The following is a 13637-nucleotide window of genomic DNA, read 5'->3' as shown; positions in this document are numbered from 1 at the left end:
TACCACCGGAATACCACTCACGTGAAGAAATACCAATCATATGAGAATACTGAAGGACATGACACACCGAAGACTTTTACTGAAGGGGAGGAAAATGTACTGAGCAGAAATGTGGACAGTTGCAACCAGACACCACAAGAGGAAGCTCAGGAACCTGAAATGAGGCCCCAGAGAGTCAAAAAGATACCAGCAAAGTTCAAAGACTTTGTGACAAAGTAAAAGTAAAGGGTTGTGTCTGAATATATTGTTCACTGTTTAAGAGAAAAAAATGTTTATGGGTTACATAAGAAAAGTTAGACAATACAATGTTCGGTTAGCAAAAGATGATGATGTAAATTACATGGTCAATATTAGTATGTGATGGTACAGTTTATTTCTAAGGAAAGGGGGGATGTCATGTACTGATATTGTACTGTGGGCCTACGTGATGACGTAGTGAAGGAGTGACGTTCAGGGAAATGAATGTGCAGACAGAGCGGCAAGTTGATGGCCCTCTGTTTCATGAATAAAAGTGATTAAAGACATCGGTTCGGGTCCTGATTAAATTCAGAGTGCATTACCTAATAAAGATATAAGGTGAGTGTCAGGGTTTTCCAAAACTATCTTGATCATATGATTATGTTGGAATGTATGTAACCAGTAATGAATAACCTTGGTAGATTAGTTTTATGCTTATGTTGGTGTGTAACCAGTAATAAATAACCTAGCTTGTTCCATCCTACACAATGTCGTAAAACATCCCCTGCCCTGCTAATCTAGAGGTCAAGGGCCTTTTTTACTTGTCTATTCAGTCTATGGTCACCCCCACCCTTTTTCTCTTAATAAAGATGGTCTTGTGGGAAGCGAGAGTCAGACGTCATTCGATCATTGCTGTACGCACAGTGACGAATGGACTCTCCGCCTGCAGGTGCCCAAAACGACTAACTTGTCTCCGAGTGGTTCTTGCAAAATAAGTTAGAGTGAGCACCACTCTAACAGTGAGCACACAACATGAACTTGAATCAAATCCGATCAAGACGTCGTTGACTTTCTGCTTCATCCTGTGAGAATGAAGCTAACGGATTGTGATGTAAACTACTTTTTATTTGCCCAGTAGAGGGGGGCGCACCGCTCCTGGAGGTACTGCAATACCAGGTTGATGCATAGAGTGGACGGAGCAAGCCCCTATACCATCTCCCTGTTGCGAAAATCCAATATATACATGGTCCCCGGATAGGGAACGTATCAGATATTAATCTGATAAGAACAGATACTACACCTGGTCTTAGCCAAAAGGCCGAGAAGCGATGTACTGAAACTGGTCTGAGGAAACCACTTAAATAAAGAGACTGTGGTGTGCAAGGACTGGAGTCGGAGGCGGAGTGATAAATGACGGTGCCAACGGCAGTTGTTTTAATGACATTTATAATTAGCTTCTCTCAACCACGGGCCGACTCTTTTCCCTTCGAGATCCTAACACACACTCCTCAAACAGGAAACTCCCACACGTGTAAAACATCCCACCGGAACTCGGCAACGTGAACTTAGGTTCCGGGTGAATTATGTCAACCCACTACACAAGCCCCCCCAGAATTCACCCATAGTCAAAATCCCCGCGCCGGAAAGGAACGACAGCCCGACCACAGCGGGTGTAGGTGGCAGGGGCTGGCAGGGGGTCAAGGGTAGGGGGCGCCGCCGGAAAGACCGCTGGGCTGGACGGTCGCGTTGTCGGTCGGGCAGGCGGGAGCTCGGTCAGGTCGGAGGGGCGAGGCGCTGGGGGGCGTCCGCGGCGTGGGGCCTGCGCCAATTCCAACGTCCGGGAAACATCCACGTGGGCAGGCTTAATCCTATCAACCGAGATAGTCTCAGGCCTACCGCCGATGTCCACGACCATGCTCTTACTCCCGTGCTGCAAGACCTTAAAAGGCCCGTCGTAAGGCGGACGCAACGGCCCGCGGTGGGCGTCGTGGCGGATGAACACAAAACCCGCCGAGCGTAGGTTGGTGGGCACCCGGGAAACAGGGGTGCAGTGCCGTGACGTGGGGACAGGTGCGAACGTCCCGGCAACTTCCAGCAGGGAGGACCGCTGCCCTGCCGCCGACCAAGGCGTTGTGGCGTCTGGAATGAAGTCCCCTGGAACTCGTAGTACCTGGCCGTAGACGAGCTCAGCGGACGAGGACTGCAAGTCCTCCTTAGGGGCCGTCCTGAGGCCCAGCATGACCCAGGGAAGTCTGTCCACCCAGTTGCCATCCACCAGACTGGCGCGTAGAGCAGCCTTCATGGAGCGGTGGAACCGCTCGCACAGCCCGTTAGCCTGGGGGTGATAAGCGGTGGTGCGGTGCAGCTTGACGCCCAGGCCTCCAGCAACCACATTCCAGATCTCGGAAGTAAACTGTGCACCCCGGTCCGAGGAGAGGTCTGAAGGTGTTCCAAAGCGCGCGACCCATGTGCCAATAAACGCCCGGGCCACGTCAGCAGCCGAGGTTGAGGAGAGGGGGACGGCCTCAGGCCAACGGGTCGTCCTGTCCACCATGGTGAGGAGGTAGGTGAAACCATGGGAAGGGGGGAGCGGGCCCACAAGGTCGATGTTGACGTGGTCGAACCTCCTCTCGGGGACAGTGAACGGCTCCAACGGGGCCTTGGTATGGCGGTGCACCTTCGCACGCTGACAAGCCACACACGAGTCGACCCAGGCCCGCACGTCCCTCTTCAGCCCTTTCCAGACGAACTTCTGAGCCACCAGCCTCACGGACGCTTTTCTGCCAGGATGGGACAGGCCGTGTATCGCCTCAAAGACAGCCCGCTGCCAGCCGGCAGGGACAAGTGGTCTAGGCTGGCCGGTGGAGAGGTCGCACCACAGCCTGACTCCTGAGTCGCCAACCGCGACCACCTCCAGACGCAGCCCAGTGTCAGAGTCTTTGAGCGACTGGATCCCAGGATCTGAGGCTTGGTCAGCACTCATACTTGAGTAGTCGAGCCCCAGCTGAACCGTGTGGACGACCGCTCTAGAGAGGCAATCGGCGACCACGTTGGACTTGCCGGCGATGTGTCGGATATCTGTGGTGTACTCAGAGATAAATGACAGCTGACGCTGCTGGCGGGCGGACCACGGCTCAGCCACCTTGGACATAGAGAACGTGAGGGGCTTGTGGTCGACGAAAACCGTAAACTCACGGCCTTCCAGGATGGAGCGGAAATGGCGGATCGCCAACCAGACGCCGAGTAGCTCCCTGTCGAATGTGCTGTATTTGCGCTCCCTAGGGACCAGCTGGCGGCTGAAAAAGGCGAGCGGTTGCCAGGCGCCACCAACCCACTGCTCAAATACAGCACCAACTGCGTAGTCAGATGCGTCGGTTGTGAGGGCGACCGGGGCTCCAGGCGACGGGTGGACCAACAAGGTGGCCTGGCACAGCGCAGCCTTAGTATCCTCGAAAGCTTTGATTTTCTCGGGGGTCCAGTCGATGTCCTGGTTGGGGGTCTTACCCTTAAGGGCCCCATACAGTGGGTGCATGATGTGGGCCGCCCGGCGTATGAATCGGTGGTAGAACGTAACCATCCCAAGGAACTCCCGTAGCCCCCGGGCCGAACGTGGGCGGGGAAAAGCGGAGACTGCTTCCACCTTTGTCGGCAAGGGGGTGGCCCCATTACTGCCGATGAGATGCCCAAGAAACTGGATCGACGGCACCCCGAAGACGCACTTCGCCGGGTTAATGATCAGGCCATGCTGGTCGAGCCTTGTGAAAAGGGCCCGCAGGTGTGCCGCATGCTCCTCCTCCGAGGAGCTGGCGACGAGGACATCGTCCAAGTAGACGAAGATGAAAGGCATGTCCCTAAGCGCAGAGTCCATCAACCGCTGGAAGGACTGGGCCGCGTTTTTCAGGCCGAAGGGCATCCTAAGAAACTCGAAAAGCCCGAAAGGAGTCACCACCGCCGTTTTAGGGATGTCAGCAAGGTGCACCGGGACTTGGTGATAACCCCGCACCAGGTCCACTTTGGAGAACAGGTGCTTCCCTGCTAGATGTATCGAAAAGTCCTGAACATGGGGGACCGGGTAGCGGTCGGGCGTGGTGGCATCATTGAGGCGGCGGTAGTCGCCACACGGGCGCCAACCACCGTCCGGCTTAGGCACCATGTGGAGTGGGGAGGCCCACGGGCTGTCAGAGCGGCGAACAATGCCAAGGCGTTCCATGCTGGCGAACTCGGCCCGAGCAATTGTCAGTCTCTCCGGGTTGAGCCGTCGGGCCCTAGCGTAGATGGGGGGGCCTTTGGTCTCGATGTGGTGCTCGACCCCATGTTTAGCTGTGGTGGCGGCAAAAGTGGGCCGTGTAAGGCTGGGGAACTCTCCGAGGAGTTTCTGGTACATGTCGCCCTCGGAGAGCGAACTGGAGAGACCCACATAATTCCCCTCATCGCGGACACATGCGAAGGAGGAGAAGGTTAACGCGTCCACCAGGCGGCCGTTCTTAACATCCACGAGCAGTCCGTGGGCGCACAAAAAATCTGCGCCAAGCAGGGGGAAGGAGATGTCGGCAGTGACAAAGTCCCATGTGAAACGCTGACCCCCGAAACATATGTCCACAGTCCTTGTGCCATACGTCCTGATGGGAGTGTCGTTGGCGGATGTTAAGGGCGGGCCGTGCAACCCTCCAGCAGCGTCGTCCACTGTAGCCGTCAGGACGCTTCTCTGGGCGCCGGTGTCACAGAGGAATCTGCGACCAGAGAGGGAGTCCTCAACGAACAGCAGCCGGTTCTTTTTGCCTGCGGTCACGGCCACTACTGAGCGCAGGCTTTGGCGTTTCCCGTCGTGTCGAAGTTGCAAGGGGAGCGGCACCTTTTAGCCTTGGCGCCAAAACGTGCATGGAAGTAGCACAAACCTGTGCTGGTGCGGCTGTCAGTTGCAGCGCGTCCTCTGCCAGGGGAAACGCCAGCGCTCGGGGACGTGTAGCTGCGTGTTGGGGCCAGCACACCAGGGGCGAAACGCTGGGTGGCCAAGTAGAAACGGTCCGCTTCCTCCGAAAGAGCACGCGGCTCCGTAATGGTCGTATTTGCGAGGGCCGTTTGGACGTGCGGCGGCATATGTCGCAGAAACAGTTCAATGAAAAGAAAATTCGGCTCTTCCCCACCCAGCAGGTTTAACATCATCTCCATGTGTTCAGAGGGTTTGCTGTCCCCCATGCCTTGAATAGCAAGCAGGCGCCGGGCTCGTTCGGATCGCGACAGTTCAAAAATCCTGAGGAGATAAGCCTTGAGCCCTGCATATTTATCCTGGGCCGGAGGGGAAGTGATGAAACTTACGGCTCTGGCTGCGGTGGAGCTTCCGAGTGCCGAGACAACGTGGTAGTAGCATGTGGCGTCATCCGTAATTCCCCGGAGGGCGAACTGAGCCTCCGCCTGTGCGAACCATGCACGTTGCTGCAGAAGTCTCCCAAAACTCAGGGAGCCTAAGGACGGCGGAATGCGCCATGCCGTCTCGCTCGGTATTCTGTTCAGTCCCGGAATCCTCAGCGGGACTGATGTCAGGGTCACCAGTGTGGTGTGCAAGGACTGGAGTCGGAGGCGGAGTGATAAATGACGGTGCCAACGGCAGTTGTTTTAATGACATTTATAATTAGCTTCTCTCAACCACGGGCCGACTCTTTTCCCTTCGAGATCCTAACACACACTCCTCAAACAGGAAACTCCCACACGTGTAAAACATCCCACCGGAACTCGGCAACGTGAACTTAGGTTCCGGGTAAATTATGTCAACCCACTACAAGACTACCAATTCAAGTTACGGTTTAAATATATCGACTCATACTAATGCTTCTTTTCCTGCGCATCACGTGATTCCCGTTTCTTTTTGTGGTCAGGTGCGGAAGTCAACGCTGCTGCCATCTAGCGGTGTAACGGCATATACGCTTTAACAAATAATAATCACTCGCAGGGCACACAGAGACGAAAAACCGTCCGCACTCGCACCTACGGGCAATTTAGAGCGCTCAATGGGCCTATCATGCATGTTTGGGGGAAATGGAAGGAAACCAGAGTGGAGAACGTGCACAATGCAAACAAACAGGTCAGGGAGTTGGAACCGAACGCAGCAGAGCAAGCATGGACTCACAACGACACGTTTAGAGTGTAAACGTTTCCATAGAATTGCCAAACACCAAATACTTGTTCGAACTATACATCTTAGTTGAGTGTTAAGGCCTCCTAAATTTGGCAAATATATGAAGATCTATTTTTATTAAAAGGAAATGGTTGCTAGTGTGACACCGCCTGTTACTTTGGTGAGACCAGCCCGTTTGGACAAGCCGAAATCAGTTCACTCTTGTTTCTCTTCAGATCGTATAAATCTTTCGCCTTTTACTAAAGATTTCCGTGGGGAGGAACAACAAGAGTATATCTCAATTTTTTGATGCTCTGCGAAAGCGGAGCTTCCTGTACTTGTCAATGGAAAGTAATCAAAATTCCTGCTTTGTTGCCATTAATTCTGCCATAGCTTACAGGTAACATCCACCCATTCAAATATAAAACTATCTAATATGAGCAATAAATTAAAATATTTTCTACTAATTATACTATATGTAAGGGACAATAAACAATTTAGCCATTAAAATATTTATTATTAAAGTTAATTCAGATTTGTGTCGAAGTTGTAAAGATTTAAGCCGTGTAAATGAATACAGCCATAAGTACTTCAGTACAAAAGTACTTCAGAAATACATAACAGGCTTTTGTTAGTTGAACTAATACGACGATACTGTTAATCGACTGAGTTGAATATCAGGAGTACGCCACTACATTATCTTAATTTTTATTTAACCAATTTCAAAGAACTACTCTGATCATGTCCCTCCCCTCAATGCTCCACTAGGAAGCATAGAACGCTCATCAAAAGTGGAGAATCTATGATATAAACATCATTATTCTCCGCTAGCTTCACGCTCAGGAAGGAACATCATTTCTCATCATCATAGTTGGCGAGACCGTTCATTTTAGAAACACATATCTCAAGTTAATAACTATAGAAATGATCCCTGAAAATATAGTCTTAATTCATCAACGAGGGGCGGCGGGAAGTCATCTGCGAGTGTACCATTTTTACCCAGAGGGCAACCACGACTAGTAAAGGACTATGTTTAGATTGTAGGGGTGTAACGATACATCGATACACATCGATTAATCGATATTATGCTCTACGATTTATTGGCATCGATGCTAAAGGTAAACATCGATTTATATCGCCGTGTTTGACCTCGGACATTAGACGCGACTTTATTTTGAAATCCAGTTCATTGTTGCTTGCTTCCTCTTCCGGGAGCAGGGAGCAGTGCGCGGCGTTGTTGTGTTGTGAGCAGAGCAGGCACGTGAAAGGGGAGTCGACAACTAGTACGCGGCTCCTGGGCTGGTGCTATGGCTAGTGTCCAAAAAGACGAGGAAATTTGCTCCCCTTTAGGCTTCAAGTCATTCGTTTGGAAGCACTTTGGATTCCAAAGAAAAGATGGCTCAACGGACAAGACACGTGCAGTTTGTAAATCCTGCCATACGGTGATCAAATATTCAGGGAGCACAAATCTCGCCGCACATTTAAAGAAAAAACACGACATCAAAGCTAAGTGTTAAAGTAAGCAATTTGTATACTACAATACTCTTGTAATTTCCTAAATAAAGAGTTTGCAGTACCTTGTGGATTTTGCGTATGAATTGTTATAAATCAGGATATTGTTCTATATTTTTTATTAAAAAAAAAAATATCGATCGTAGAGCACTATATCGCGATATATCGTGATTGAATCGCAGCAGGCTTTAAGATATCGGCAAATATCGTATCGAAGTTCTTTATATCGATATTATATCGTATCGTGACAAAACCCGCGATTTACACCCCTATTAGATTGTATTAGAAAGAGTGCCGACGTCATTAGGGTATTTGGCAACACAGCCATCATTGGCTGAGCGCTCGATCACGTACCCACGATCCTTTGCGTCAATGTTTAGAACAAGCAATTTTTTTAACACTTGTTGTGTTACAAGTATACTTGTTTAAATTGTCTAAATTGTAAGGCTTTAAAACTGACTGTGTATACTAGGCTTTTGTTTTAAACATGAAGGCTTTTATTTAAAAACGACCATGTAAAGTAAAGGTTTTAAAATTAACATAGAGGCTTTTAAAAATGCCTATGGTAGCCAAACAATCAACTTTACATTGCAGACACGTTTCAGAATCCACCCGCCGTGAGTACTGATAACGCTTGCAGACACCAGAGAGAATATTTTATATTGCCCATCCATCCAATTTCTGTACTGATTCTCCCCACGGGGTTAGTAGACGTGCTGGAGCCTATCACATAGGGATGGGCGGATCGATACAAAAGTATCGATATATCGATCCAGGCTGCTCATTTTTGAGTATCGATCTCCCTAGCTAAAATATCGATACTTACAATTATTTAATTATATTTTTCCTCATTTTTTTCTGCTCCAATTTGACGACTTGCACTCATGCTAGCACTACTTTTTCTTCCGCCTGCTGCACCGGCGTGTCCTGCTCTGCTTTGCTCCCGCCCCCTTTTCTCACAAGCCAAGCCCTCCTCCTCCGCCTCCCGTTCCAATCCAAACAAACACAAACAAGCATGGCCACGGCGGCGGCCCAGTCCGAACGCAAGAGAAGTCTGGTTTGGGGATATTATATTTTACTTAATAACAACGAGGCAAAATGTGAAATATGTCACAAAACAATTAAATATTGTGGCGACACCACAAACTTGACAAAACATTTAAGCAAAATTCACCCCACGGTTCATGAAGAGCTGCAGTTGAAACGTGCCGCAGACACTAAGGCAGCGACGGAAAACCCTGCAGCCACACCGAGGCTAAGGTATCAAAGTACCTTAGAAGCAGCGTTTCAGAAAGGCAAGACATATCCAGGTATCAGGTGCTAACCAAAAATTGTAAGCATTTGTGGTTGATGTGCTATTTGAAGCAATAATTACTACGCTTTAGTCAGTCATTTATAAATAAAGTTTTCCCCTTTTCAATTTGTGGTCGAACGCCATACGTTTTATTTGTAACTCCACTTCCTATAAACAACACTAAAGTATTACAATATTAAATGTAAGTATCCGGTGGCTTTACAAATTGATAGTTTTGCTGCTCATGACGATTAAGCCCTGCATCTCTGTTGGTACCATGTCTCTTTTTAGATTATACTAAAAGACAAAACTTTTTCCCAACAACAGAGAGAGAGAGAGAGAGAGAGAGAGAGAAAAAAGTAAAGAATAGCTCCTTTTTATTAAAGTTATATTATTAATATGCATATTCCACTAATGCACTAATGTCTAAAAAGGTTAATAATTCACGTGACGTAATACTTTTTTTTACAAAATTCAATAGATGACTCTCCAAGAGCAAGAATGCCACTGCATTTAAATCGTTTTTTGGGCGGGAAATTACACTTCCGGTATCGATATCGGATCGAATATCTGGTATTTTGGGTAGGAAATACTTGGTATCGGATCGATTCCAAAATCATTGGTATCGCCCATCCCCACTGGACATCATAAACTGGTGGCCAGCCAATCGTAGGGCCGATATGTTTTCTATTTTGTTGTAAAGGATAGAATTCTTCTGCTATTCACATTTAGATAAAGGTCATGAACTTGATTGAATCAAACCCTTTCAAGACGTTATTGACTTTCTGCTTTATCCTGTGAGAATGAAGCGAACCGATTCTAATGGCTTCCTGACTTAACTATCCTTTATTTGACCAGCAGAGGGGGGTGCACCGTTCCTGGAAGTACTGCAATACCAGGTCGATGCGTGGAGTGGACGGAGCAAGCCCCTAATTCCATCTCCCAGTTCCAAAAATCAATTTAATATATGGTCCCCGGATAGGGGACGTATCAGATATTAAACTGATAAGAACAGATACTACACTTGATCTTAGCCAAAAGGCCGAGAAGCGATAACCTAAAGTTGGTCTGAGAAAACTACTTAAATAAAGAGACTACCAATTCAAGTTACGGTTTAAATATATTGAGTCATACTAATGCCACGTACCGACCACCGTAACAAACCTCAACTATTAAGAGTTTGGAATGATAATGCATCACCGGGCTGTTTTCAACCTGTGCATCGGTTGCAGATTTTTGTGTGTTCGTGGAGGTTTAGTGTCACGTGGTTCACGTTGACCCAATAGAATAACGATGAACTGAGCTCCTGATGGGAATAGCTTTTAATGACCAACAAAACGAATTGGTCATTCGCCAAAAACAATCGGATCTTTGGATACATTTCGGGACCGAAGGCAAGATAGCTGTTTGACGAACATTTTGACGGGAAAAAAAACACGCAGCAAAAAAACACGCGGCCCACTTCGCCAAACTACTTCCTGTTTCCTGCTGTGGCAATTTACATTAACCCTCGAACGCCACCATCGCAGTGGAGGTGAATCGCATTCCAATCCACGCCAGCATTTCTTAACACTCATTTGAGGAAATTACCGTTTTTTTCCGTGTATAGTGCGCCCCCATGTATAGTACGCACCCCTAAGAATGGCATGCTGATGCTGGAAAAAAGCTTGTACCCATGTATAATACGCACCCAATTTTTATGAATTCTTTTTAAAATTTTTTTTTTTTTTTTTTTTTAAGTCCCAATGATCGTCACACACGCAGGGAGGCAATGGGTCCCATTTTTATAGTCTTTGGTATGGTCTTAACTAGGCTGGATGTAATTTTTTTTGTTGGCGTTGATTTCTCCGACTGCCCGTAAACGCACCACCGCGCTCCGTGCGCATGGAGCGTGTTTGAAGTGAACAGCAGAGAAGAAAGGAACAAGGCAAAGTGTTGTGAAATAAAATATTACCTGTAATACGGATTTAGGTAGAGAACTGAACTCTCGCTCTTTATATAGCTGACGTGTCTTGCTCATCCGTTCTGCGCATCTGTAATGGCGGCCTCCGTATGATATCCGGTTTGCGTGTGTGCGAGAGCGAGAGAGAGCGCGCGAGAGAACGCTCAACCGTAGCGCGCCGCCGACCGCCCAACTGCACCGGGCTGGTCGATTATTGTGACAGAGCCGTCGCTGAAATTTAGAAGATATTTTTAAAGTCCTGATGTACTTTCTAAAATTTAAGTGGACCTCAGTGCGCACTGCGCAGGGAGCTTAATTTGGTGCGGTCGCGCAACCGCAGCGCGCCGGGCGCTCACTGTCGCATTGCTTAAAGAGCGCCTTTGTGTTTTAGGATGAACAGCAGAGACCAAAGGAACAAGGCAAAGTGTTGTGAAATAAAATATTACCTGTAATACGCATTTTGTTATTTGCTGATTGAAACTGCTAATTAAACTGTGAATTGAAACTAATAGGAAGAAAACAACTCTCGCTCTTTATATAGCTGACGTGTCTTGCGCATCCGTTCTGTGCATTTTATTTCACAACACTTTGCCTTTCTTCTCTGCTGTTCACTTCAAACACGCTCCATGCGACCGCAATGCTCTCGTATCAGACGCTTGCTCGATCACCTGCTCGTTTGCTGTCCCGTGCGCGCACGAAGCGCGGTGGTGCGTTTACGGGCAGTCGGAGAAATCATCGCCAACAAAAAAAATTACATCCAGCCTAGTTAAGACCATACCAAAGACTATAAAAATGGGACCCATTGCCTCCCTGCGTGTGTGACGATCATTGAGACTTAAAAAAAAAAAAAAAAAAAAAAAAAATTTAAAAAAAAAAATTAATTTTTTTTTTTTTTTTTTTGTACCCATGTATAATGCGCACCCCAGATTTTAGGACAATAAATTAGTTAAATTTTGCGCACTATACACGGAAAAAAACGGTACGATCGTCTTTTGTTTCCCGATTTGTGTTGAATAAAAATCTGAAATTACACATTTGAAAATAACACACGGAAATCGGATCATTTCCATTTCTCTCATACCAAAAGTACACGGACCAAGACATACAACTGTTTATACGTTCAAAACTCACACTCAAAATAGTTGCCCAATCGATAGGTGACGCTGTTTGAAATATCAGGTATCCATAATCCTGTGCGCCAACAATGTTTCAAGGAAAAAACACATTGATGAACACAAAATACTCGTTTAAACTGTCTATTTAGGTTGAGTCCTTCTAAATGTAGTAAATCTATGAACGTCTATTGTTTGTATTAGAAGGAATGGTTGCTGCAATTTCACCGATCGCCTTTTACTAAAGATTTCCGTGGGGAGGAACAATGAGAGTTCATCTCAATTTTTTGATGCTCTGCGAAAGCGGAGCCACCTATACTTGTCAATGGGAAATAGTTAATAGTCCTGCCTTGTAGTTATTAATTCTGCTAAAGTTTACAGACCAAATTGGTTAAGCTTTAGGGACAGCTTTTGGTGACATCCACCCATTCAAATATAAAACTATTGATTATGCATTGAGCAATAAATTAATATATTTTCCACAAATTATACTATATGTAAGGAACAATAATAGGAGCCATTTAGCTATTAAAGTATTAATATAAAAATACCCTCGTAAATACCCATAAACTGATGCTTTGCTTCTCTTTCTACTGCCTCCACGCCTTTGTTCACCTCCTTTTTCTTAGAGTTGCCATCTAGTGGTGGTGGCAGCATAAGAAATGAAGTAAAAACATACCCATCATGCATTGCCTCTTTTCACCTGAGAACCATATGAATTTGTATTTATAGAAAATCTCCAACAGTACCGCAGAAAGATATATATTTCTTTTTCTGAGCAAGTTTAGAAAATGACATTCTCTTAAAAATTTGAGAACAAGGATTGTACTAAAAATTTCTGGCACAATTTCTGATTTAAAGAAAGACATTTTGATCATATTTTTTCGTATATCCTTGCTGCCAGCCGCCATGAACTTGAATCAATGACGTCATTGACCCTCTGCTTTATCCTGTGAGAATGAAGCTAACGGACTGTGATGTAAACTACTCTTGATTTGACCAGTAGAGTAGGGGGTGCAAAAATCAGTTGTATGTCTGGGTCCACGTACCTTTTGGCCATTAGTTTTTCTTTATAGTGTAGGTAAATGGAGAACAGGAAATGATCCGTGGGGCTATTCCAGAAAGCAGGTTATATGAAAGTTATATCATATACGTTCGTATCAATAACGGGTCGGGAACGTAGTAATTACGTTTTATTTTGCAATTACTAATTTGTTGAATGAAGTTCGGCAAGTAGGTGCACAGTTGCAGAGCACAGCTTGATGCACCATCGCTCAGTATGTGGCGACCATGAAATTTGACTTCGTGTGAGGGATTTTGTATTGTACAGGAGAATCGGGGGAGAGCGCGAACGCAGTCCCCCACTACCAGAAATTGTGCAGTCGAGATTCCCACATTTGGGGAATTCGCAGGGGTCAGCACAACCGGAGTGCAATGGCTGAGCCTCACCCTGGGTGAACCACCTTCTTGATCATGGTATCTCCCCTGCCAGGTAAGTATGAGTTGTATACGTCGCCGGGGCCGACGTTTTCACCGCGCACACCATCTACAGTCAGAGGCTAATTTGGTACAAAAGTGTGAGCACACGTATTCAGTGGATGAGACAGCATTCGTAGAACTGTTAACATAGTACACCTTTAGTCATTCAAAACCAAAACATTTTAAATTAAGTAAAAAATAGATTCAGAAACATGACCATCATGCCTT

General features: G+C 46.7%; 5 non-coding genes across 5 annotated transcripts; 1 reads left to right on the top strand and 4 right to left on the bottom strand.

Moving 5' to 3' along the window:
• Window positions 1-1097: 1097 nt before the first annotated feature.
• Window positions 1098-1288, bottom strand: LOC133149118 (U2 spliceosomal RNA). The gene has a single exon (XR_009713099.1). It is a non-coding gene; the product is annotated as a U2 spliceosomal RNA (small nuclear RNA).
• A 4998-nt stretch (window positions 1289-6286) lies between these two features.
• LOC133149122 (U5 spliceosomal RNA) lies at window positions 6287-6400 on the top strand. Its single transcript, XR_009713103.1, has one exon. It is a non-coding gene; the product is annotated as a U5 spliceosomal RNA (small nuclear RNA).
• Window positions 6401-6799: 399 nt separating this feature from the next.
• LOC133149121 (small nucleolar RNA U3) lies at window positions 6800-7017 on the bottom strand. Its single transcript, XR_009713102.1, has one exon. It is a non-coding gene; the product is annotated as a small nucleolar RNA U3 (small nucleolar RNA).
• A 2721-nt stretch (window positions 7018-9738) lies between these two features.
• Window positions 9739-9930, bottom strand: LOC133149126 (U2 spliceosomal RNA). The gene has a single exon (XR_009713107.1). It is a non-coding gene; the product is annotated as a U2 spliceosomal RNA (small nuclear RNA).
• A 3336-nt stretch (window positions 9931-13266) lies between these two features.
• Window positions 13267-13430, bottom strand: LOC133149124 (U1 spliceosomal RNA). Its single transcript, XR_009713105.1, has one exon. It is a non-coding gene; the product is annotated as a U1 spliceosomal RNA (small nuclear RNA).
• Window positions 13431-13637: the final 207 nt, after the last annotated feature.

Source organism: Syngnathus typhle, unplaced genomic scaffold, assembly GCF_033458585.1.
Source record: "Syngnathus typhle isolate RoL2023-S1 ecotype Sweden unplaced genomic scaffold, RoL_Styp_1.0 HiC_scaffold_256, whole genome shotgun sequence".
In the NCBI taxonomy this organism is placed as follows: domain Eukaryota; kingdom Metazoa; phylum Chordata; class Actinopteri; order Syngnathiformes; family Syngnathidae; genus Syngnathus; species Syngnathus typhle.
This window is presented reverse-complemented; position numbering and strand designations above follow the sequence as displayed.